Source organism: Ornithodoros turicata, chromosome 4 (genome assembly GCF_037126465.1).
Source record: "Ornithodoros turicata isolate Travis chromosome 4, ASM3712646v1, whole genome shotgun sequence".
Taxonomy (NCBI): Eukaryota; Metazoa; Arthropoda; class Arachnida; order Ixodida; family Argasidae; genus Ornithodoros; species Ornithodoros turicata.
The window spans coordinates 76347987-76372340 of NC_088204.1; the positions used below are offsets into that span (position 1 = coordinate 76347987).

Consider the following 24354-nt stretch of genomic DNA (forward strand, 5'->3'; position numbering starts at 1 on the left):
CACGACGACTGTCCAGATATAGGAACTGTTGCCTGCAGACAGTACGTGGCCCCTGTTTGGGAGCAATCTTTGTGCTTCGATCCTTTCAATCGCCTCCAATTTACGCTTGAATAGTCAGTCCGGAATCCCAGAAAATTGATAAAAAAAAGAAAACAGGGGAGGAGGATGCCGTGTTAGGTCTCTCTCTCCCTCCCTCACCTTTTCTTTATTCTTTCTTTTTAATTTTTTTTTTTTTTTTTTTTCACACACATAATCTGTTTATAGAGAGGGCAGTTCCATGAACTGGTCGCATTATAAGAAGGACTCCCGCAGTGGGGAGGACAGCTGCCAATTCCAGTCCCGCATTTTTCTTTTTTTTTTTTTTTGCTTCGGAGGAAATGTTCGTTGATTGTATAACCTGGTATATAGAGTACAATGAAGGTTTATTTTCGAGTTTATATCAAAGGCATGGCCAATCTCCAAGGCCACGCAAACGACAGACTAGAGATCATTACAAGTTCGAATCCTATATTCCAGCGGTTGTGTTGCTCGAGATCTTCTCCTGGCGGGCTTTCCACGCGAATGTCGGACAGCTACCAGAGAAGTCGGCCACGAAAGCATACTTAACCCCTCTTGTCTCGCACTCCACCCTGTTGTAAAACAAATAATAACTATAGATTGAATTCATTTAAAACTGCCTTTTGGGCATGTTAACGAATCATTGAAAGTTTGCGCTCAGTCCATGTGTTTCGTGATGTGACGTGATCTGATAATGAAAAAAAAAAAAAAAAAAAGGGATGTGAGTTTCGAAGTCGAACTGGCCACCCCAGTAGACTTACACACAGAAAGTACAAACAGATGATGAGATGATGAAAAAACAAAGAGATGACGACCAGAGAAGAACAATGGATGATGAAAGATGGACGTCACTGAAAAGGCTAGCCAGCTGTAGGACTCGAACCCACATCTTCTGGATTACCGGTCCAGGGTTCTGGGACCGGTAAGGTCTAGGAAGGTAAGGAAAGGTAAGTTCTAGGAAGTTCTAGAGGGGGGAGGAGGACTGGTCTAGGAGGGGTCCGGAACCGGTGATCCAGAAGATGTGGGTTCGAGTCCTACAGCTGGCTAACCTTTTCAGTGACTTCCATCTTTCACCATTAAATTCTTAGGCACTTTGAGGCTTTGTACGTATTTGTCCTTTCTATGTGTTCCAGCCTGAGAACATCAATTTCTCATGATAATGAAGTTCAACACGTAGTTCAAAATTTTCGACGAAGTGAGTGTAAAATGTCGGAATCGCTGAGGGCACACACAGCACACATTCAGAGTGCCATAGAATGTCCATAAGCCCGGTTTATGCAGGAAGTCCTCAAGAGCCTTGTCGGACGACCTATAACAGTTTCGCGATGCCGAAGGCTCGGGAGTCCACACGAGAGAGACTCGTCTCTAATACCCTTCGAGCATCGTCCCTTTCCGTTTGAGCACTTTTACGCACATCAATAGATTGAATTCGTCGAGAAGCTAGTTCGTCCTCGTTACATGGCCGTCGTCTCACCTGCGCTTAGAAAAGAATTCCTTCGAGTGCCAAGGACAGCATCTAGACAAAGAAAGAAACATCTGTAAGAACGACGCAGTGAGCACCTTATAGTCCTGATGAAACGGTTGCCTCACTGCGAGAAAAAAAAAAAAAGAAAGAAAGAGATGGTGGCGTCACAACTCCTTAGAGGAGTAAGTAGGTGGTCCCTTAGAACACTCTCTTTTGAGAGTAAAATTTATACCCTCAGATGGAGTTCAATATTTACTCAATTCTCAAGAACTAACTATGACACCTGTAACTGGTGCCATAGGCATGAACTGGTGAACAAGGTGATGGCATGAATTATAGTTCATGCCATCACAAGTTCTGCATATGCTCTGGAATCCTCCACGGTGCTTCTTGTTTTCTTTTTGCGCTTTTGTGTGTGTGTGTGTGTGTCTGTGAGCGTGCATACGCACAAATCTACTTGGCTCGATGCCACGTGAAAGGGAAAGGGAAGCGTTATCGCGGTACAGAAGAGCGAGTGGTGTCACAGAGCCATGCACTGCCGCCTGGAGGATGGGAATTTGGGTACTCCGAAGGAACTACCCAGGCAGCACAATGTACTGAAAGTCGAGCGCAATAGGGGTGGACGAGTAGGTGGAAGGCCTTGAACACACTCGTGAAACTAAAGAACATTGATAAGACACATACCGTCCACCCCTTATTGCACTCGACTTTCAGTACATTGCGCTGCTTGGGTACTCATAAAGAGAACACTCGAGCTGCCCTCGTATTTCCAACTGTGCCCTCAGTGGCCTTCATTAGGCAGTTTTTGTCAAAAGGAGCAGCAAGCCTGCTGCTATTGGCCAACCTCTCCTAAAACCCCTATGCAAACAAACAAACAAATATCGAACGTAGTGTGAGCCGGTGGTGTCGTTATTAGCGAGCCCCTTTGATTGCCTGACATATGGCGGTGTGCTTGCTGCCTGGAATCGTACGTCCTGGGCAGACTTCTTAGTGCATATAGCACGTATACACGGCCGTCTTACTCGATACTGCACTCTAAGGAGCGCCTGGGCATTCCGAGCCCACCTTTACCGTTCTCGTATCGATAGAATACACCGGCTTCAACGTATATTAGAAGAAAAAAAAAGTTAAAAGTGGACGTTTCCATGTCTAATTTGCGAGAATCATCACCAGCGCATGAAGAAAACACTGTTCGGGTCCTGTCGAACAGGACTGGACAAATATCGACAGCACCTTGACAGGGTCTTTGGCTTATATCTTCACCTCTACCGTGTGAAGCTTTTTTTCCCCCTCGTAACATCGCAGAGTGCCCTGTATTTCGATTACCAGAACACGTGCCGGTGTCATTTTCCTCATTGCTATTCTTGCTGACGGAACCCAAACATTTCACAAAATGAATCATTTACGTCGTTGTTGAATACTGCCGTTCGGACAATGCCAAGGGGTCAGTCGAGGGGTACAATTTTCGTGCGAGGATCAACAAAAAGAAATGACTTTCCCCCCTTTCGACGCTGTCATCCATCCGGCATAAATAAAACACCTTCGCATTATCTCCAGCTCACGCGACCGAAACTTAAATTGAGACGGAAACCCGCAATTCAAAACCATCACCGCGATTTCCATTCTCTGCTCTTCTTGCGTTGGCGAAAAAGTAAGAAATTAGTGAGCTTTAGTGCATCGTACACCATTGCCTTTGCGTACGTAACGGATAGCGTTGGCGGTTCCGCGCACTGCGCAAAGCTCTCTATATTTTGCGCATGCGCAGAACCGCCAACGCTATTCCTTACGTAAGCAAAGGCGATAACGTACGATGCACGAAACCTCTCTATTAGGAAGTTTTAGCACACCGTTGGTAATAAAGGTTATCGTGCCTATCGGAGCCAATCGCAGTCGCGTGTGACCGAGAATCTTGTCCACTGATTGGTTCCGGTTGATACGGTTCGACGCAAGCCACGTTATCAACGGTTTCCTAAAGCTCTCTATTGATAACAACAACAACAGCAACTTTATTTATGATGATGAATGTGGAGTTTCTCTATTGATAACAATGTTTTCAATGTTGACAAACTTTATCGTAATGAGCCGCGGTTACATGAACGCGACAGAAGCGTATCGTATCCCGTTATCGCACTTCTTATCAACTATCCCGACCAGTGGATTGGTTGACGTGGCCCTGTCGGAGAGAAGAGAGAGTTTTAGCAGACCGTTGATAAGGTGGCTTGCGTCGAACCGTATCAACCGGAACCAATCAGTGGATAAGATTCTGAGTCGCGCACGAGTGCGATTGGTTCCGATAGAGACGATAACTTTATAATTGCGATATAAGTCGATACGATAAGCTTTCGTCGCATTCCGTGTAAACTATAATAATAATAATTGGGTGTTTACGTCGCGAGACAACTGAGATCATGAGCGACGCCACAGCGGTCGGTCTGTGGATTGCTTTTGCCCACCTGAGGGTTCTTTAACGTGCGATGAAAGCTCATCACACGGCACCCCGTATTTAACGTCCCTCGCGGAAGACTGCGTGTCTAAGCAACTTGTACCCTGCCACCAAGTTGCTGGCGTCCTCGGCCGGGTTCGAACCCGCGATCTCGGGATCAGAAGGCGAACACGCTACCGACTGAGCCACCGAGGCCGGTCCATTCCGTGTAAACGCAGCCTATAGATCGCATATTGACGTTCGCCAATACTTTGCGACTTCCCAGTCAGGAAACCTCACGACGAACTTTGCGTTCTCAGAACAGCCTGGCTTCCCGTACCTTCTTTTCCAAGTATATCCGAGCGGGCCTTCATATAACGAACCTCTTCGTATGCAAATGCACGCGTATATATATACAGACGCACACGGTGCTTTCGATGAACGAACTTCCCCCTCAAAGTGTAATCAAGCCACTTCCACGCTTCCGAACTCTATTCCACATAGGCTGAGCCAGTGTCCGTATGAAAACACATGCCCGTCATCGAAGGAAAAAGAAAAAAAAAAGTCTTAAATATACTGGCAGATATTGGCATAAAGTGCTTCTGTGGGAGAGAGAGAGAGAGAGAAGCTCATGTATGGGCCTCTCGGCGCGCGCGCACTTTCATAACGGTTGCGATTTCGGCGAAGCTGAAATTCGTCGAAAATCCTCGAGAGATAGCAACATTGGGGGAAGGCAGGAGAAGGAGGAGGAGGAGGACGAAGAAGAAGGGATTCGAAGAACTCCGAGTGACGACTCCAGAGCAAGGTTCCCTCGCCTCCTTGTTGCTATGGGGCCTCAAAAGAGAGGAACCAATATCGTGGGATATAGTGCATGCTCACGGTCAGATACATCTATCGGCCAAGCTTCCCCGAATGCGATACGATACTGGGAAGAGGAACAATTGCTGGGACTGTGTCGTGCACGCGCTTATTCGACGTGAGAACCTGAAGGCTTTACGAGCAAGGACAACGGTGGCATTTATTTAGTTCAGTGAAAAGAGAGAGAGAGAATCGACACAGATATAGGTTTAGTAATCGAGAACACAGCTTACACTGCATAAAACGACTCCGTTTCACTATTCAATAAATCCACCATGGATTACGAAAACCTCTCGCAAACCTTTCTTTGTTAGTAATCGGTTATAGGGTTTATATAGCTCTCACATGAGGCAAAATATATGCTCGGTAAAAAGAGAAATGGCACTTCATGTCGTGACCACTGAACGTAGAAATTCGTATAAAATTTCAACATCACATAAGTATGGATAAGTACCTGCCCCGGTGCTAGTAATGTCACCGCAATGTATTACGCCACTTTCGTTACTTCTTTGTTTTCTTACCATAAAAAAAAAAAAAAAAACATCCTCGATCCTTCTATAGAGCGGCCAGCCGTTTGGCTACATTTTAACCGGTAGCTGAGAAAGAAACTTCGCGGTCTTTTTTTTTCTTTCCTTAGAAACAAACAAACAAAAACTTGGCGTTACAAACTTTGACACCGCAACATCATCTTCCCGCTACCACTAACGCTACCTTCCGCAGCGAAAATAATTCCGCAGATAAACATTTTAACGCTGCGTCACAGCAGATATCCTGACAGCAGTTCTATATCCTCATTACTCTGTGACAACGATATAGCTCCTCTACAGGCAACAACAACGGATAAACTAATGTGCCATATGTATACGCAAGTCATAACCAAATAAGGAAATATTCGCCTGCATATACAGGGCGTGTTTTTTTTTTTTAAATCTCCGACACGCTTAAAATCATTAATTAACGTATTAATTAGGTGCCTTCTGGGAAATGGGAGATAGCAGCTAGAATTGGAGCCGGTCATTATTCGAGTCCATCGTCTTTATATAAATACTCCGAGAAGCGAACGTACTTTGAGATATAAATTGCCCAATTTCGCTAAGCATGCAAATGAGCCGAAACCAGAACTATGCACTTTTCGAGCATAACAACAACAACAACAATAAATGAATGAGAAGCGACGATGACACGGGATGTTTCCCCGTGCACTCTAAGAAAAAAAGGAGTAAAACGGGGAGTAATTGCAGCTTCTACTCCCCTAGTCTGCAATTACTCCCCATTTTAGTCCCATAACCCGACATTTAGTCCCGCCGTTTACTCCCCAGGACTGCAAATTGTCACTAAACTTCGCGAATGGTCTCCTGAATGCAAAAGTCTACGTAAATATGTGCCCTTGCTCAATTTGAACGACATAAGGCTGTATAACTCCCACAACGGAGCAATTTTCCAGTCACACAGAGTAAGAAACAGTTAGCGCATCTTTCTTCGCAAATTGTGCCCTAGTATGGCGCGAGATTTTATATCACTCGATATATCACGGTTGACGGTTTGCTTCAAAGTATCTTCATGCATGCGCACCAATTATGTACCTGGGATTCTTACAACAGCGCGTGAAATGCGGTCTTCACACTGTGACATTTATTTACTCCCGTGCATTTACTCCCTAAAGGGACTATTTTTTGTGGCAATGCAATTACTCCCCAAAAGGAGTAAAAGTACTCCTTTTTTTTCTTAGAGTGTGGCAGCCACAGGACCCTACCCCACTTCACGGAGGTTAATATGAGAGGATGAACCAGCTCCCGTGGCGTTAGTGGTTAAGATTATCGCTTTCCACGCCGAGACTGGGAGGTGACACGGGTTCGAATCCTGTCACTGGCTGAGCTGTCTGAGGTTTTCCCTGGGTTTTCCCCAAGACTTTCCAGACGAATGTCGGCACAGTTCCCCCTGAAGTCGACCCGGGACGCATACTAACCCCTCCCCCTGTCCCCCACTCCTTCCTGCTGTCCTCTCTCCATCTGTCCACGTCTGTACGCCGCTCATAGCCACAGTTGCTTCGCGGCACTAACACAGAATTTTAAAAAAATGAGAGGATAAATTAAAGGTCGGAGTTCTGTTTAGAGGACTCTTCAAGGAGTCCAATGGCTTGCATGAAAGCGAAACTGCACTGATCCGTCGGGGAGCTCCATGGCCCAAGTACCCTGGACAACATAGAAATCATAAGGAGAGGTCTCTCCTTATGATTTCTATGCTGGACAAGCTGTATGGTTTATGATCAAGGAGCTCTAGTTGGCGTCGAAACACTCGGCGTTCACACGTGTACCGGTCACGCAGTCCTCGATGATATGGAGGTTCGTAGCTGGGGTGTGGCAAGCTAGGCACAGTGCGACAAGACACATACTCCGGGAAGACTCACTCATGAGCTCAATGTGGCGAAGGAGTTGAGCATGCGTGAGCAAACGGAGGGCTGAGCGGGCAGTGGCTGATCATGCGTGAGCAAACGCCGAGTTGAGCATGGAGTGAGTGAGCAGGGGTCGCAAGTGCCGACCTCTGCGACAGACACTGCGGCTACCTTGACTAGCGAACTACCGTGAACTACCGTGAGCTACCGTGAGCTACCTTCAACCAATGATGAACGCATAGTTGCCTCGGGACGAGAGCCGCCAATGTTTCGAACAGAGACTGTTCTTCTTCTGGGCACCGTCCTCATCATTGGCATGGTACTTAAAGTATTGTGTATGACGTGTTAAAGGTTCATGAGAATTGTGGGCCAGTTAGGATGTCAACTTCCTTCCAGGTGGGATTTGGGAATTTAGCCTCGGTTAGCCCTGCGCCCTGTCACATTCTTCAAACATACACGCTCTTCTAAGCCTCGTAGCAGGGGACATGACACGTTACACCGTTCTGATATGCAAAGTGACTCGCTTTGGAGATTATTTGTCTGACTTTCGATACGCAAACCAGACCGGTTCGAGAGCGAATCACCTCAACGTCCACCTCCACCCAACACTAGAAAAATGAGTGGAACTGGCAAACCCCCAGTCCCCAACGACCCCAAAGTGGTCAAGAGGTGACTCATCCCCGTCCCCCTATATTTCCCCGAAGTGACACCCGATAGAGGGTGCGCACGAATAACTTCCAATTTTATTCCCCTATTCCTATAAGTTAATGCTGAACACACATTTTCTTGACCGCCCGGCCTCCGACGAATGCTGCGCGAACCGTCGATCTGACTCCTAATGGAAGCTTTCCAACTGACTCACACTGAGGGGTCATTCAAAATGGCTCAATGCGCTCGACACGTGTCCGTCTTAATGTCTTTCTTTATCACGTGGGGTCCAAATGACCACCAGGGGGAATTAGCCCAATATTCTTCCCACCCACGCAGAAAGACGAGGGAACTGTGTACTGGCACAACAAGGGGGTAACAGACACACATTGTTGGTCCCTGACGGCTTTCCTGCTCGAGATGCCCCAATGACTCGTAGCATTGCTGTGTATTCGGAGGTTAACTTTCACCAACGCAGGTTAACATTTGAACCGAGATCAACTTGAATTTAACGCTTAACTCTACTTCACTAAAGGGAGTTACTGTCACTGAAGCATTCATGATTCATCATGTCACCAGCTAACCTCTGTAAAAGATTTGAGTGTTAACTGCAAGTTTTAGCAACCTTTGATCTCGGTTTAAAGTTAACCAGCGGTAGGTGAAACCGGGCCATAGACGTCGCCATTGGAGACCAAATGATTGATTGATTAATTGATTTTAAAAAATGGAGATGTTAGTCTCGAACTACTCGGGACTGGCTACTCCAGGATGCGTCATTGAGAAAAGACAGGGAAACTACACAAAAAACTACACTATACAATTTGAACAGAACGGATGAAAAAATCACTACAGAACTTGGCACCAAAAGCAACAGTGCAGAAGACCAAATGAGCCTGGTTGCCTTTAGGTTGTATCTTTGAAGCAAACAAATACGGTTGTGTGTGAAACCGGCCTTAGCGGATCCATAGGGAATATTAGCAGACCGGAAGATGCTGACGATAACGGTTCCGAAAACACGATAAGCCAATCGCGCTATTCTTTAGAAACGGTCGACATCTCATAGCTGAACTTTGAGTTGTTTGCTCTGTTTGTAATATCGTTTTCGTAGAATTCTTTCTGTCTATTAGGAATCCCTAATGAAAAAAAAAAAAAAAAGTGGTGGGCACGTTAATCGGGGAGGAATAATACGCAGCAGATTTTCATGGGCTGTTCATTTGGAGCTTTACGCGGAAGAGGTATACATTTTGCAGCCGTTGTTCTTCATTAGGAGTACATTTCAGAAGCGTGGCAACTTAGAATGTCTCATATAGTTACGCTCAAAAGAATGATTAGAGAGGAAGCGAGCGAGCTGGGGTTAAGATATACATAACGTTAAACACGAGAGTATATATAGGCACGAAAAGAAAAGTGCACATGAAACAAGGTGTTCCATGTCGCGTTCCTCTTGCAATTACGTGTTGACTATTAATCTAACTAGACAATAATGCAAGTGTGTAAATATCGCCATGATTACATGCAGCACTTCAACTACCTCTGTTCTTTTTTTTTTAAGTTTTATGGGGCCTACTTCCGTACCACGCCACTCTGCAAACGACACTTTGGGGATCACGTCGACACTATACGATCACACCTCTCCATGGACTGCGAAACTATGCAATGCAGGGCAACTGCAAAACAGAAACCGGGAAACTAGCCGTGACGTCACACGACTGCCCCCCCCCCAAATTCCAGCTTCACTTTTCCACCACGGTGGCTTTACAGGGTAACGTGACCTCTCACGTGACACTGTAGTCACGTGCCGCCTTCTCCACGCTCCGATTGTGTAACCACCGCAGCAACTACGCGAGCAAACATTAAACGATGATGTTGGCGAAAAAAATAGTAGGAAGAACAAAAAAAATTCTTAGACGTTTTAAAAAAATAAACGACGATTTCACGGAGAACATTGGAAGGTATTCAATAAAAATAATTGCATCCGCTCGTAGATGGTAGTCAAGGTCACGCTGAAGACTGGAAGCTTGTGGGTTCGAATCCTACCACCGGCTGCTGTGCTGTCTGAGGTTTTCCATGTGCTTTCCGGCAGGGTTAACCAGACGAATGTCGGCACAGTTCCCCCTGAAGTCGGCCCAGGATGCCTCTGTCCCCCGCTCCTTCCTGCTGTCCCATCTCCAACTCTCCACGTCTGTCCGCCGTTCATAGTCACACAGTTGCTTCGCGGCGCTAACGCATAATTTAAGACGAAAAGAGTTGCGCCAAAAATTTACCACCGACGATGGCACCATAAAGCTATAAGCGCATTTGAACGCGTTTTGTCACAATGCCCAAAAGTGCAGCGCCATTACTTATTTTTATACTTTCTAATGCACCTAGCATATGTGTCATCCACCTGGACACGGTACAACGCCGGGACACCAGGCCAGCTGCATCGACACTTTCTGCCTTTGCCAGGAAGGCACACAGACTTACATCTTTCAACGCTTATAATAATGATGAAAAAAAAGTAAAAGAAAAGAAACACTCCCCCCAACGTCCAGACAACGTCCGAGCAGAGCCCAGAGAACGCATGCACTGCCCTCCCACGTTCCACGAAATCGTAAATCTCACCCTCCCCTTTCCTTTTATAGTAGCCCCCCCTCTCCATTATCCCCCTTTATGTAGTTTCGGGAACCATTTACACCCTCCTCCAACACGGAGAACGGACACACACAGATTTGATACGTATAGTATTCGGCACCGTATATACGGACGTCTATATACCAAGAACTCCTGCACAGTAACTCATCCGGGCAGCGGACAACGATTTTACTGAGCTCGCGCAATACTATAAAGGGGAGGGGCGGGATGGGGAGGGGGGGGGGCACGCCGTTTCCCGAGAATCATCGCCCAGCCCGAGTCCCCCCCCTCGACTCCAGATATTTCCCAGGAATCTTCGTCCAATTCGCAGCACAGCGTCGATGATGTCGGAAGATGGCGAAGGTTGACAACAAAGTCACGTGACATCCGCGTCGCGTGAGGCCGTTGCCCGGATGTAGTATTATGGTTATATATTAATACGGCAGGTGTCTTTCTCTTTCCGTCGATTTTTTCTCGACGGCTGCCGTTGTCTCTACACAGTATGTAGATTAAACAACGTGCTCGTTGTAGTAGCACGTGTTTCAACGGGTGCCCCTTTCTTCTTGCGTGCCCGGATGTGTGTGTGCGACGTATATATAGAATAAAAGCGTAGTCTGTAATTAAGCCAGATGTACTACTCCGTATGGTTGATAAACGTTATCGAGAAAAGACAGCTGAGAGAGTGCGGGAAACTGTCTTTCCTTTTTTTTCTTTCGGCGTCCGCCAACAATTCTAACGCACAAGACGGAAAAGGCGTCTCTCGCGGGTCTACGTGCCCTTGGCTTCTGTTTCCAGAACTCAATGAATAGAGAGGAAACAAGATTAGATTTTGATTCCTCCGAAGTAAAAGAGACTGGGTATTAACGGAGAAATTGTGGGAATTGATAAAAGGTTGGTGGGGGAAGAAGGAGACGGGAAAGGGATCGCACGAGTGTGTTCCAGATAAGTTTCAAGAACTTTGTAGCTTTAGATTGGATTGAGGAAGAAGAAAATGAAGGATTGATTGATTGATTGCACATCTGCGCACAGGCTGGTGATGACTGGTTCCCTCAAAAATGCGAAAAACGCGAAGTTGGAAGATAAGTAGAACCTGAAGTTTTCGAGAAATATTTTTTCTTACATTCGGGGGGTGAAAATCGGGTAAATAAGCGTGTTCACTAAATTCATGCAAATTCGGGTGAAAAAACTTCCAGTAAGCAAATTCGGGGAGAAATCGGTTCCTGTTATTCAAACTAACTGTAGCGGTTTGGTACGAACGGTGATGTAACTGCATTTTTCTGTCAAACATGCAAGTAAGTGCATTCCTACAGACATCCCAGTGAGGGCAATTTGCCGGGTAAAAATCGGGCTTCACCCTAAAGAGGCAACCTTCAATTCGGGGTGCAAATTCGGGGAAAAATCGGGTAAAACCCTAAAACTTCAGGCTCTAAAGATAGGCAGGGTGCTATGCTATCTGTTGCTGCTGCCCGCGGGAGTAGCCGCCTATTTTTTCTTTCCCTGTTCGTTTTGTTCTTCACGTGGTTACGGTACGAAACCCCAAGCAGCACAATGTACTGGAAGTCGAGTGCATTAGGGGTGGACGGTACGTGTCTTATCAATGTTCTCTAGTTTCATGAATCTGTTCAAGGCCTTTCATCTACCCGTCCACCCCTATTGCACTCGACTTTCAGTGCATTTTGCTGCTTGGGACGAAGCTCCCCAATCATAATCATAAAATAAAGTTATTGTTAAAGCTGTTCAGCTGAGAGTACATAGTTGCCTTTGACCTTGTCTCTTTGGCTGCGATGCAAGGACGAGTATTTACCAACTACCCGTGCTTTTCCATTGTTATACCCACGATAAAAGAGAGATATAGGAAAGGTCGCATCGTTCGCAACTACTCATATGACAAATAATAAAATTATACGGGGTGTTCAGAGTGTCTACTAAACTGTAGCCTTCAAATTCCCTGACTTTTCCAGGTTTTCATTGACTAGACTTCGAGCGAATTCCCTGACCAAAACAAAAGGGAACTTGGCGCCTGCTGATACCATTTTGATACCGACCCCTATACTGCAACAGATTGAGAAATTGAGAAATTGAAATTGAGAAAACATATTGAGAAATGAGTAAAACGACTGCCCCACTTTCCTGCCTCTGAGCTTGTCGTATTGGCGAAGTACTATACTCGCGGCAACATTGCTGCGGCATGGCTGCTCAACCATTCATCAGCACTCGCGGTTGGTTCAGTTTATTTATGACATTTCATGCAATACATGTAACACCAGCTCCCGTGACCAGCTCCCGTGACCAACATGTGACCAACATGCGACCAGCTCCCGTGGCTCAGTGGTTAGCGTGCTGGCCATGTCACGTCGAGACTGGGAGGTACCCGGGTTCGAATCCCGGTGCCGGCTGTGCTGTCTGGGGTTTTTCCTGGGTTTTCCTCAGACGCTTTCAGACATATGTCGGCACAGTTCCCTTAGAAGTCGGCCCAGGACGCACATTCCCCCAGGGCGTGAGTCGTGACGTTGCCCACATACGTGAGGCCGACAACGGCAAGCCCTATCACCACCACCACCACCACCACCAAATGTAACACTGGGACTGCAGGATAAGCCTGTGATGCAGTCCCTATAATCAACCAGTTTGACGTATTCTTATGCTGTCTTGTGGAGAAAGCAAAAGTGTACACAAGAGAAGCACCAGTACGTATACCACTTGTCAAGAGATATCAATACATCGATGTTGCCCAACAAAAATGGATACAGTGTATAGACTACTGGGAGCGTAAATATTGCAAAACCTTTTATTTGAAACTCCGAACTGATGGAGACTGATGTATGTGCTTAAGGGCAGGTTATTCCACACCTTCCCTCCTGTAAATGCTACGGTAAATTGTCCACTGTTGGTCCTAGGTGCCGGGAGTGTAAGTGAAAGACCATCATAAAAAAAAAGTTCGGAGTTCATACCTTGAGGGAAAAAATGTCAGTATTATCAGAAATGGATCACACAAATTGTTTACAAGTTTATAAACTAAGAGCGCTAGCTTTAACTGTAGCAGGTCAAAAACCTTTAATACGTGTAATAAAGGAACGCAAAAGACACTGATGACTGTACACTGTTAAAAAAATGTATTATTACGAGTGGTTGTCCGTTAAAACTGACGGACGCTCGACCGCTTCGTACGAGCGGTGCATAACGTCCGTTTCCACTGGAACAGTGTGAAAAGCAGTTTTTTGACGGTGTAATCATCTGTATCTTCATAGCACGTTCGTCCGTATGCTTCAGAAACGGGTAGAACGTCCGTATTCGCCCAGCGCTCTTTGCGTTACAGAGAGGGGTATTATCTTCGAAATCCTCCCACTAGAGGACACCGCGACTGTGCCGTTGACCGTTGACCTGTTTTTCTTTTCAAATTTCCAATGGCGGTGACAGCGACAGACGCGTACCGGTCTTTTTTTTTTTCTTTCTTTTTTCTGCCAGGCCCTGGTACTTGGGCCCTTGAACTTCTTCAGTGCTTGCGCCACCGAAGGTAAGTAACTGGCCCTGTACTAATGGTTACTTCAATAGCACAGTGCTCATGAATGTGTATCGCAAAAACATGTCGGCTAAAATCAACATAAGCACAGACTTCTTATTCCCCAGGCTGTGGTTCGTCTCATGCGCGTTCTTATATCCTGCACTCACAACCCGCTGCAGTGCAGGTATATTCAGAAGTTTTATTTTCCTAACTGACAAGAAACGGAAGACCGAATGTAATAACAATTACGCCATACACAACTCGGCAGCATTAGTCAGCGTCTCATTTGCATGTCATTCTTGTAGTGCAGCAAAGCTTTATCTTTGAGTAAATGATTGTTACCGTCTGATTGACGTGACTTTTTCTTCTTTTTGCGGACTTGGATAGAGGTAAAGTAGAACTCCTTTTCTATTTGATATTACTTGAGTCCTGGGGAATGTGCTGCCGCAACCATTAAGCTCAGGTTCATACATTGTCGTTTCAGGTGGTGACATTTTCAGTCAGAGCACTTTTTCCTTGACGTGAAACGAACGAACCCTTTGAAGCTGTTCGGATGTTGCTTGATGCTGCGATGCTTATGTTCTCTGCATACTTTGTCCTGAACATGGAACACCCATGATGCATGCGAGCATCACTGTAATTCATTATTGAAAGGCACGTTCAAGGACAAATGAATGTATTACTTGTCCACTGATTGTTCACGAACTAAGCGGCATGGTTTCTGACAATGTCCCACAAAGCCAGTGTGTGTATTTCACTACTTATACGAATGATACACTATTTCATTAACGATAACGAAAAGCAACATGTGCAGGCCATGACTAACTGATACCTGTCAACAGAATTCTGCACTGCGAGTGTAGTGAAAGTTTAAATCCTACTACGATTTAAATCTCAATGAAATCGAATCCCAGTTTAAACCACATTTATCATATCCATCACCAAATCCAGAAGGCTGGCAACATAAAAAAAAAAAAGTTCCTGGAACAACAAGCCCAGCTAGCCAATCTAAATCCTGATACTTCCACAGCAGTAGAATGCAATCAAATTTTGAATCCTTTATTAGATGCACTATGTATTCATTCTGAAGCTAAATTTGCTTGCAAAATGAAGTTTATATCTAAATTTATTGGAATTTTCCCCACATTTTATTTTGTTTTGGTTTGCTGCATCCTTTCGAATAACCTCCAATTTGTTTGGTCAAATTCACATCCCTCATGTAGACTGCTATACATATTATACTGTGAAGCCATTGTACATCTCATTGCTTAGTCGGCCAAAACACCCCATGTCATCATCACTTCTTGATTTATTGTTGTTGTTTGTCGGCCACTGAAACTGCAATTCACTAACGGACGAACGTTTGTCAGCCTTACACACGACATTTGTATGTTACTTAAATGCTTCGTGTTTCTTCCTTTAGACATATCATGAACCAGCAAGAGGAGCGGGGCACAAAACAAGTCAGGATATGACACATTCAAGAAAGGCCACTTAAGGTGATTGAGCTGTTACGTCCAACGAAGTGAGCGTTCCAACAATTCCAACTCGTTAAATAAATATTTTTATAGAGCACAGTTCCTGCACCTGTTGTGTTGGTAACAAGTAATCTGAGCATTGTGGATGTATTCAAGTAGGTTTTCCATCTTAGAAGAGACGTATCACCACTCCAGAGCACAAGTACATCGTATACCGTACATCGGTCAGAGGCTGCGATGCCCTTGTTCTATTTGTCTACAACACATCGTTATTCCTGTGAAGCATTTATATGCGGTCTCCGTTAGTACAATTGGGTATGGGTTGAATAGCAGTACTTCGTCATAAATACCACTGGAATGTGCGTCGTACAGGAGCTAGTCCAAACGCGTGGAGCTGTAGAAAAAGGCTGGTACACTTCATGATAAAGGAACAATCACTGAGTAAAAAACGGCACACCTTAACATTTTCACGGAACATGTGCGGTAAAGGAACAATTAGCCGTACGACGTAGAACGGACAAATCTCGGCAAGTACGGCATCGGTAAAAATGTTCGTTTTTCTACGGCGCTTTCGTGACGTCTTTCAACGGAGCATTTGTTTGTAAAGAAACTGCGCTCCGTTGATCAGAAAACGGACACATGTATGGCGATATCATGTCGAGTAAAATTCCCGTTTTTCTACCGATTTATTTTTAACAGCGTATATCTAATGACGGTATTGTTCTAAGTGCCCGCTTTTGACAAATATACAATGCATTTAGATTAATGTAATGTAATAATTAATGCGGCGGATATGCGTTAGCACTAGACCAGACTTATTTTAAATACTTTTGCACAGTATTTTGTACTCTATTTTAAATACTTTTTCCGTAGAGTATTTAGTATCTTATTTTAAGTACTTTTGCGCAGTATTTTGTACAAGATACTAAATACTCTACGGAAAAAGTATTTAAAATAGAGTACAAAATACTCAAAACTGAAAGTAATTTGAGTAGAGTACTAAATACTCTAAGTATTTAAGATACTCTTTAAAGTACTTTAGTATTAGCAGTAAGTGAAACGCGTATTCTGAACGTGGCCTTACAAATGAAAGGAATAAACTTCATCACCCATGCATATATTTCATTAGCAACGTCTTGGTGTCAAGTAATGTTTGGTGAACTTCGGTGAACCCAAGTAAACTTTGTTATGTTCTGACCCAAAACATCGTAATTCGTCGGTTCGGGTCTTTCAACCTCTGGCACGTGTTTATTGCTTTGATGACCAAGGAAATAAATGCCGGGATTAATCATGCCGGGTGATTCACCTGGCAATATGAATAGGAACGGTTTTCTGACGAAGTTGGCTATTGACAAGCAAGGCCAGGCTTGGGACCAGCCTAATGTACAAGAGGATAAATGACAGATTCGCGAATTCCCGAAAAAAAGAAAAAGAAGAAAAAGGGGGTTGAATTCCAGTGAGCTGAAAATCTCGGCACGGCGGGAAGCGTGCTTGATATGGCTTGACGAGGAAGGAAAGTATTTTGAGTGCTCAGTAGCGAATACCGAAAAAAGTATTTTAAACAGGGTGTCGAACCGCAAACAATACGGGTTCGGTTCGGGTACGGGTTCGCGTTGCTTTGATTTCGTTCCGGTTCAGTTCCGGTTCGGCCATGCCAAAAATCGAACCGGTTCGCAAACCGGTTCTCAACCTCGAACCGGTTCAACGCTTCTATTTTATATGTTCCATAAAACTGCTTTTATCAGGAAATGCGTGGCTAATAGCGTACCGCAGTTGTCTGCATTGACGTTTTTAGCGGTCAGGTACTCCTTTTAGCGAGAGAAAGGAGAAATGGATGAAGCGTCGTAGACCTGCTACTTTCTATTCCTAAAATCTCTTTTTCACACGCACAGTGTCAGCAAGATACACTTAAAGGAATCCTAATAAGATGGACAGCGTTACATAGACGACGGTACTTGCCGGCAGACTGCATTCGCAGCGTGAATCGATCTGAAACCGTACGGAAACATGTCGAAAATAAGCCTGCCAGCCTTACTCTGTCCGAGCTCACAGAAGTGTACTAGTTAATCCACAACACAAAGGCAAAGGCAAGACAAAGGCAAAGGCAACAGGCAACACAACTGCACTACCAATAAGCAGAACTGCGTTTACTTTTCAAACCACGACCAATCAAACAGGCACTGTTCTGCGTACGCTGCTTCTCCACTTCTCATGTTTCTAACTTATGTAATTTTTACTGCTCACGTGTAAAGGGAAATGTTGGGAGCTTACTTAATCACATATTCGTCCTATAGAGCTACATAACTGGCCTACTCCATTCCTGTTTCATTCGTCCGCTTGGCGCCTCGTCTCTGAAGAGTAGACGCCGCAGCGCGTGCGTGGGGCGCTGGACACGGCGCTCACAAGGACAACTGGGCTTCAGCGTGTTAAAAAGACGCTGAGAGTATACTTACTATATGTCCTCGTTTGTCTGCTAGGTGATAATTTCCGAAATTCATGATGTGGACGTATGATGATGATACCAATCTGTCTTCGTTCTGGGATTGAGAGGAACTCTTATGCTGACTTCTTTTATGTCCGAACCGTTTTGTTGCGAACCGGTTACCGCTATTATTTTTTACGGTTCTGCTCCGGTTCGGGTTCAACAGTGTCATGAAAATTTCGGTTCGGGTTCGGGTACGGGTCCGGCAAAATTAACGGTTCGGGTACGGTTTTCGGTTCGGGTTCGGTTCGACACCCTGATTTTAAATACATTAAAAATACTTGTCGCAAAAAGTACTGAGTAGAGTACCAAAATACCGGAAAAAGTATTTAAAATACTGCATTTTGAGTACGTACTCAAGATACGTACAAGTCTGCACTAGACGTATTCTTTTGTGTGTGTGTTTTTTGTTTTGCGTTTTGCGTTTTGTACGTTCGCTTGCGTTTTATACGCCCTGTCCTCTGTACACCGACGGACGACACCGGGTTTTCGTTCGCATGACAATTCTAATGCTAACGCATTAATAACAACCCTGAGCCAACATCCCCCTGAAAAGTGTGCCGGAAACCCCATGGACGGACAACTTCAAACAGTGCAGCCGGTGGTACGCTTCGAACCCCCTACCTGCCTGTCCTCAGCATGACCATGGAGCTAGCCCAAGGGCTGCACGCGGTACCTACTTGGCCGTCGGTACTTGCCACATTCATATTCCCACAGAAGATTCTCATCAACCACCTGGCTCGTCGTGTCCCAAGCGAGTATACGCCAGAGCGATGACCCTCGGAAAAAAAAAGAAAAAAAAAACTTCTCCGGAGAAACAAAGCGCCACACAAAGTGCCATCCCAACCACCACCACCGGGGAACGGCGCTTATTTCTTTCTCACGCGAGGAGGAGGGGATTCCCCGGAATTTCGTCTCCTCCAGACACCCTTTTTTTTTCTTTCTCTCCACCCAATAGTAGTAACACCAGAAATAGTCCTCTTTTTTTTTCTTCTTCTCTGTATTCTTACTACATTCGTTGTCGCCCTTCAAATTTATACTCTTTTCCCTTTCATCCAAACTGGCCTCTCTCTCTCTCCCTCTCTCACTTATTATTTCTCTCGCGGACGAACTCGACAGAATTCGCAGTAACCATAAAAGTGTTCGGCTTTGCCCTTTGCTCATTTTCCTTTCTATTCTCTTTTTTTTTTTTGTTTCTTTTCTTCTTATACAGTATTTACGGTGAGCTTACGACTGCCTTCTAATTCTGGAAAAAGGGGGCTCTTACGTATATACGTTATTTTATTTTTCCCAGTGAGTGCGGAATTATCTCCGACGCCCTATTTCGAGGTTCCTGGAAGAAAATAAGGCCGTTGTGTCTTTGGGTAAAAAGACGAGCGGAGGAAGTGGACGGTAATCCCTTTTCGTTTTCGTCAGATGTGATTTCTTGAAAGAAGCTGACAGCGTATTTCTTTATATCCTTTTTTTTTTCTTTGGAAAGCGGTGATGATGTATTCGCTGCACTCTTTCTGTCCTTTGTCGAGATGAAACCAAGGATTGTAGTTGTTCAAAGGAAAAATGGAATACTTACTCCGTAGTAACAAAAGCATGAGCGTTTAGGTACAGAGAAAACACAACGCGAGACAATGGCTAGGGCCCGGACCTTTAGACATTTGCCTATACAACTGCCTAAAAGTACCTAAAGGCGACATTTTCCACTTTACCTGTCTTTTTCTCGGTCACACTTCATAACTGCCTTGTCTTCATAACTGTGCTTCATAACTTTTCATGCCCTCTTTGTCCACCTCTTCGCACTTGTAATGTATTCTAACGCACAAAACTAAGAACGAGGGTGCTAACTATTACTCCATTATTTGCGTGAAACACTTTTCCCTGTTTGTGCAGTAAAGCCTTTTTTATTTATTTTATTCCTCTTTCATTTATTTTTATTTTTTCTTTGCGGAATAGCAAGCCGACGTCCCGTTTGGCTGACCTTTCCCTCCTTTTTTTTTCTTTGGTCTAATAAACATATCCCACCCCCCGCCCCCCTGACTTTGGCAAGCCCTTCGTCGTCGTCTAATGCAGCTTGGGTGCAGCACGATGCCCATAGCCACCCCCTCCTTGGTCCCGTCCCTCGACCTACCCAGTGGACCGTCACCACAGCCCTGCTCCGCTTCCTGCAAGATTCCGGCCTTGCGTCCGCCCTTTGTCCGGGCTTTCTCGTGCTATGTCCGTGCCTGCGCTGCACTGACTGTTTTTCTTTCTATTTTTCTTTTAATGTTAATTTTGAGTCTTTTTTCCGTCTTTGTGGAATAGCAAGCCGGCATGAGCCTTGCTGACATTTCCTCTTGTCTATCTATTAAACGTATAGAAAAAATGAACCCCCCCCCTCCCCATTTTGGCTTCCGACGACCACATAAGAGCACGTGCAAGTGTGCAATGGTATGTTTTCTTTTCTTTTTCTACTCACGACCGTGGGTCGTTTTCATTCCGGTAGCTGGAGGCACTTTGGTTTTTTTTTGGTACCTTTGTTAGCTAGATCATATTCAGACTGAAGGAGAGATCAAAACACACAGCTTTGTTTTTTTGTTTTTTTTTGTTTTTTTTTTGTTTTTTTGCGCTTCCAAACCTTCAAGGCTGGCTGAGATACTGAAAACATGATTCGCTACGTGGTGTACTTTCTGAAATATCAGCGTAAAAGTGGTGGTGTCACGCTGTGATCGGCCCCAATGCATATCAGTATTCTCGTACGAGTAGTTTGAAACTTGTATAGTATAGCAAATTATTTAAACGAGCGCAAGCACCAGCACCGCACATCGTGAAATGCTTTGCAAGAAAGTCAATGTACACATCCTCAGGAAAACGTCCGTATTTTCTCTTTTTACTGCTTTTCGGGGCTTAAATGCCCGCCTATTTAAGGCCTCGCATTAGTGCCTGAAAATCCGGATCCTAATAACGACTCAGGCTCTTCATATACTTTCGTCTTCGTGCGCCCACGGTCACTACGCTTCTGTTGTTATTATAGACTTTCGCCAGCAGCTAGAGTCACTAAATAGGGAACAGAGTAGCGACACTGAACCGCGACGGCGAGCGAGGCCACCATTTTGGGTCCCGCGCAGCTGCGTCGCCTAGCAATGGGACGCCAATCTCCTCCTTCTCCGCCGGAGAACAGCGCGCAGTCGCGCGAGCCAGCTCGCAACCCTGGAAACCGGTTTTGGATGGGATGAAGGGACTCAACATGGACGACGCGTTCTTGGAAGGAGAGACCACGTGACACGATCGGCCCAATCGTGGACACCGAACGGAGTCTCCAGCACGGAAAACGAACGCGTTACTCTGTATACCCCTATTTCGTGACTCTATACAAGAAACAAGCCTGCGAATATTCCATTTGAGAGGAAAGTAGAATATACAGCGGTCGTTGAAATCATGGAAACATTCCCTAAAACAAGACTGTATAAGTTACTGGCCGTGAGATTTCACTCCAGTATACGAATCATATTTTAGGCGATAAATACTAAAAGCTATACAACGCCGTGGATGTATACGGAGGAATTTTCCTCTGCCGGCTATACTGTCACGGAGAAGTATTTGATATCGGAACGTTACCCTATTTAAAGATACTGTAATGCAATATCGCTGAAATCTCACAAAATTTCTTCCCAATTGCGGTCATAGTTTTTCTTTTTATTGAAATTGAAAATTACGGGCAATATATAGGGGAATATACGGGGTGTCTCAGTTAAATCCCCGGGCTGCGGGTCATTTGTTGCAGTAATTAATTAGTTTCGGTTTACATACTTTTGTCGCGGCTGGTCGCGGTGGAGAGCAAAAGGACGCTCTTCCACTGCCTTATATCCACCAGGGATGGGCATAAATACACTTTTTGGGCATTCAAATATAAATACAAAATACTACATGTTTTCATGTATTTAAATACTGCCTATAAATACTTTATGATGAAAGTAATTAGATACAAAATATAAATACATTAGGGCAGTATTTTAATACTGTAACTACTTCCGTAAATACTTTGAGCAGTCTAGGCACATTATTCTTTTAAATTATATAATAAATGGAGCCACCTGTGGATGCATCTCGGCTGCACACAATGCCCTCATACTACTTTATTTTTCCGTGATGCAGTGTGATGATTTTAGCATCTTGCGTGGACCGACTTTCCACTGAACCGAAACGTCTCCTTGAGCCTCAGGAGCAGCGAGGGGGGTATTAGAGGGGGGTATTAGAGGGGGGGTATACGACCGGGGACATTTTGTCCTACACCCGGGTATTAGACGGGACCGTAACGGGACGCGTCGGGACAAGAACCGATGACGACTCAAAACCAGCTAATGAACTCGTTATCGCTTCTTCCACTTTCTCTATGTTGAATAAAGTGTTCATTTGTTCATTTTCTGGTTTTGAGTCGTTGTTTGTCGGTTCTCGTTCCCTGTCTGTCCTGTCCCCCCCCCCCCCCCCCCCCCGCTGCTCGTCCGACTCAAGATGTTGTTTCCGCTCAATCGGATACACTGGCTTTCCTGCCTCCCTCGACTTTCCATCTTCAGCGACGACAGTGAAATACTCCCCGTCAAAAATAGTCACTAAATGAGCTATTTAGTAATTCGAAGCTTATTTAGTGACTCTAGTCAAAAATGGTTAAAAATTGGGCTGTTCGGTGCAGCATACCTTAAAAGCTATAAGTCATGAAAATCAGTTTGTGGACTGTATAGTTGGGGTTGTTTATCGCATACCGTTTAGTTGCGGGCGTGAATATATTGGGCAAACATCCTGGTGCATTAATGTTAGGTTAAAGGAACATCGTTATTCGGTTAGCAGGGGGTATGGAAACTTGCTTGAGCATTTAAAAAGTTGCCAGGGTTGTGTTGCTAAATTCCATGAGACAAAAATTTTATATAAGAGCAATAAGGGCGGTGCTTTATTATATCGTGAAGCTTTAAGTATAAAAAATGCGGGGTCCAGGTGTGTGAGTGTCCCTTCAGTGCTGATAACTGCTCCAGTCGATACGTTTTTGGAAGATTCAAACAGGAGGGACGCAAGGTAAGTCTGCTTATAAGTCTGCAAGATAAGTCTGATAAGGTAAGTGCTTTTGATAAAGATAAGGTCACTATAGGCATGCTGGGGGTGTGACTGGGAACCTCGCTGAAGAGGGCGTTGTTGGTTAGGTTAGAGGATATAAACCAGGTTTGATAATAATAAATCCTTGTTCGTCAGTCTGTGCCTGTGTGTTGTGTCGTCTTTTGACTTGTTCAACGGCACGGGGGTTTTATCGCTTCTAGTCAAAAATTGTCCGGTGCGCTGCAGCCATTCTCCTGAGTTCCCAATAAATGACTGAGTAGAATTGCCGAAACAGTTGCATTTTAAACGTTCCCTGTAGACACCAGGCTTTGTCAAGTGACGCAAGAGGGTTACGAATCGCATCTTTCCCATTTTTCTCATTTCTCTCCCCGCTTCCAAGACTGAAGCAACGGAGGGGGCGATGCCCTAATTCGCACATTGTGCTGTTTTCTAGAAGGACGGAAATCTCCGAACACACGGGATGAGTGACCTGTAGCCTCTAACCAAAATACCTTTCATCGCTGCAGGCTAACAATGTGGAACTCGAGAGAAGCCCACAAATACGGGAGGATGAGATATGTGTATTTAGGTGTATTTTAAACATAAGTACGCCTAAAACGGTATCATTTTTCTTGCCTGTATTTAAATACGTATTTTAAATACATGTACAGTCAACCCTCGATTTATGAACCTTCGATTTATGAATTCCCTCGTTTTATGAACACTAGCACGAGGAACCAAACTTTTTACATGCATTTTTCCCTCGTTTTATGAACCTCGATATTCGAATAATGAATGGTATTTCAGGGAACCAACTGAGAGTTGCCCAGTGTTTTTGCCCTCAATTTATGAACGGGTCGTTCCGAGGCCAACAAAAACCTTCAAAGGGATTATTCGTGGTCTTATGAATGACGCTTGAACAGACAAAACGTTTTCCAGGTATTGCACCCTCGGTTCTTAACCCCTCGAAATTCGAACAACAAACGGGTTTTTGCAGAAGTGTTCCTCACCTCAATTCACGAATAAGGTGTCCGCTGTCACCCGGAGATTAATAAACATAGGTTAAAAACCCCAGAGGAAATCCGAGACCATTTGAGTGCGAACGTACTGACATCTCCTCTTTCCAAGATTGACACAGCGGAAGGCATGCTCCAAAGCAAAATTACACTATTTAGTATTGCATAATAAACAGAGTGTGAATGCGCTAACATCTGTGCTTTGTGAGATTGATACAGCAGAAGGCATGGTCCAAAGCAAAATTACACAATCTATTGCATTATAAACACAATACCAACTCGGAAATACTGTTCCATTTGCTCGATAGTACCCACTTAACGGAATTTTCAATTTATGAATCCCTCGATTTATGAACGATTTTTCGG

The 24354-nt window shown here is 44.7% G+C and overlaps 1 protein-coding gene across 3 annotated transcripts in view; it reads right to left on the reverse strand.

The window, feature by feature from the left end:
- Nucleotides 1-24354, reverse strand: part of LOC135391904 (chaoptin-like) — a 355781-nt gene that overhangs the window by 317181 nt on the left and 14246 nt on the right. For 2 of the 3 annotated variants that reach the window (XM_064622444.1, XM_064622443.1), the window contains exon 2: nucleotides 1532-1573. The exons of the other annotated variant lie outside the window; for it this stretch is intronic. The gene's annotated coding sequence lies outside the window, so the exon portion shown is untranslated. The remainder of the gene's footprint in view (nucleotides 1-1531; nucleotides 1574-24354) is intronic. 3 annotated transcript variants of the gene reach the window in all.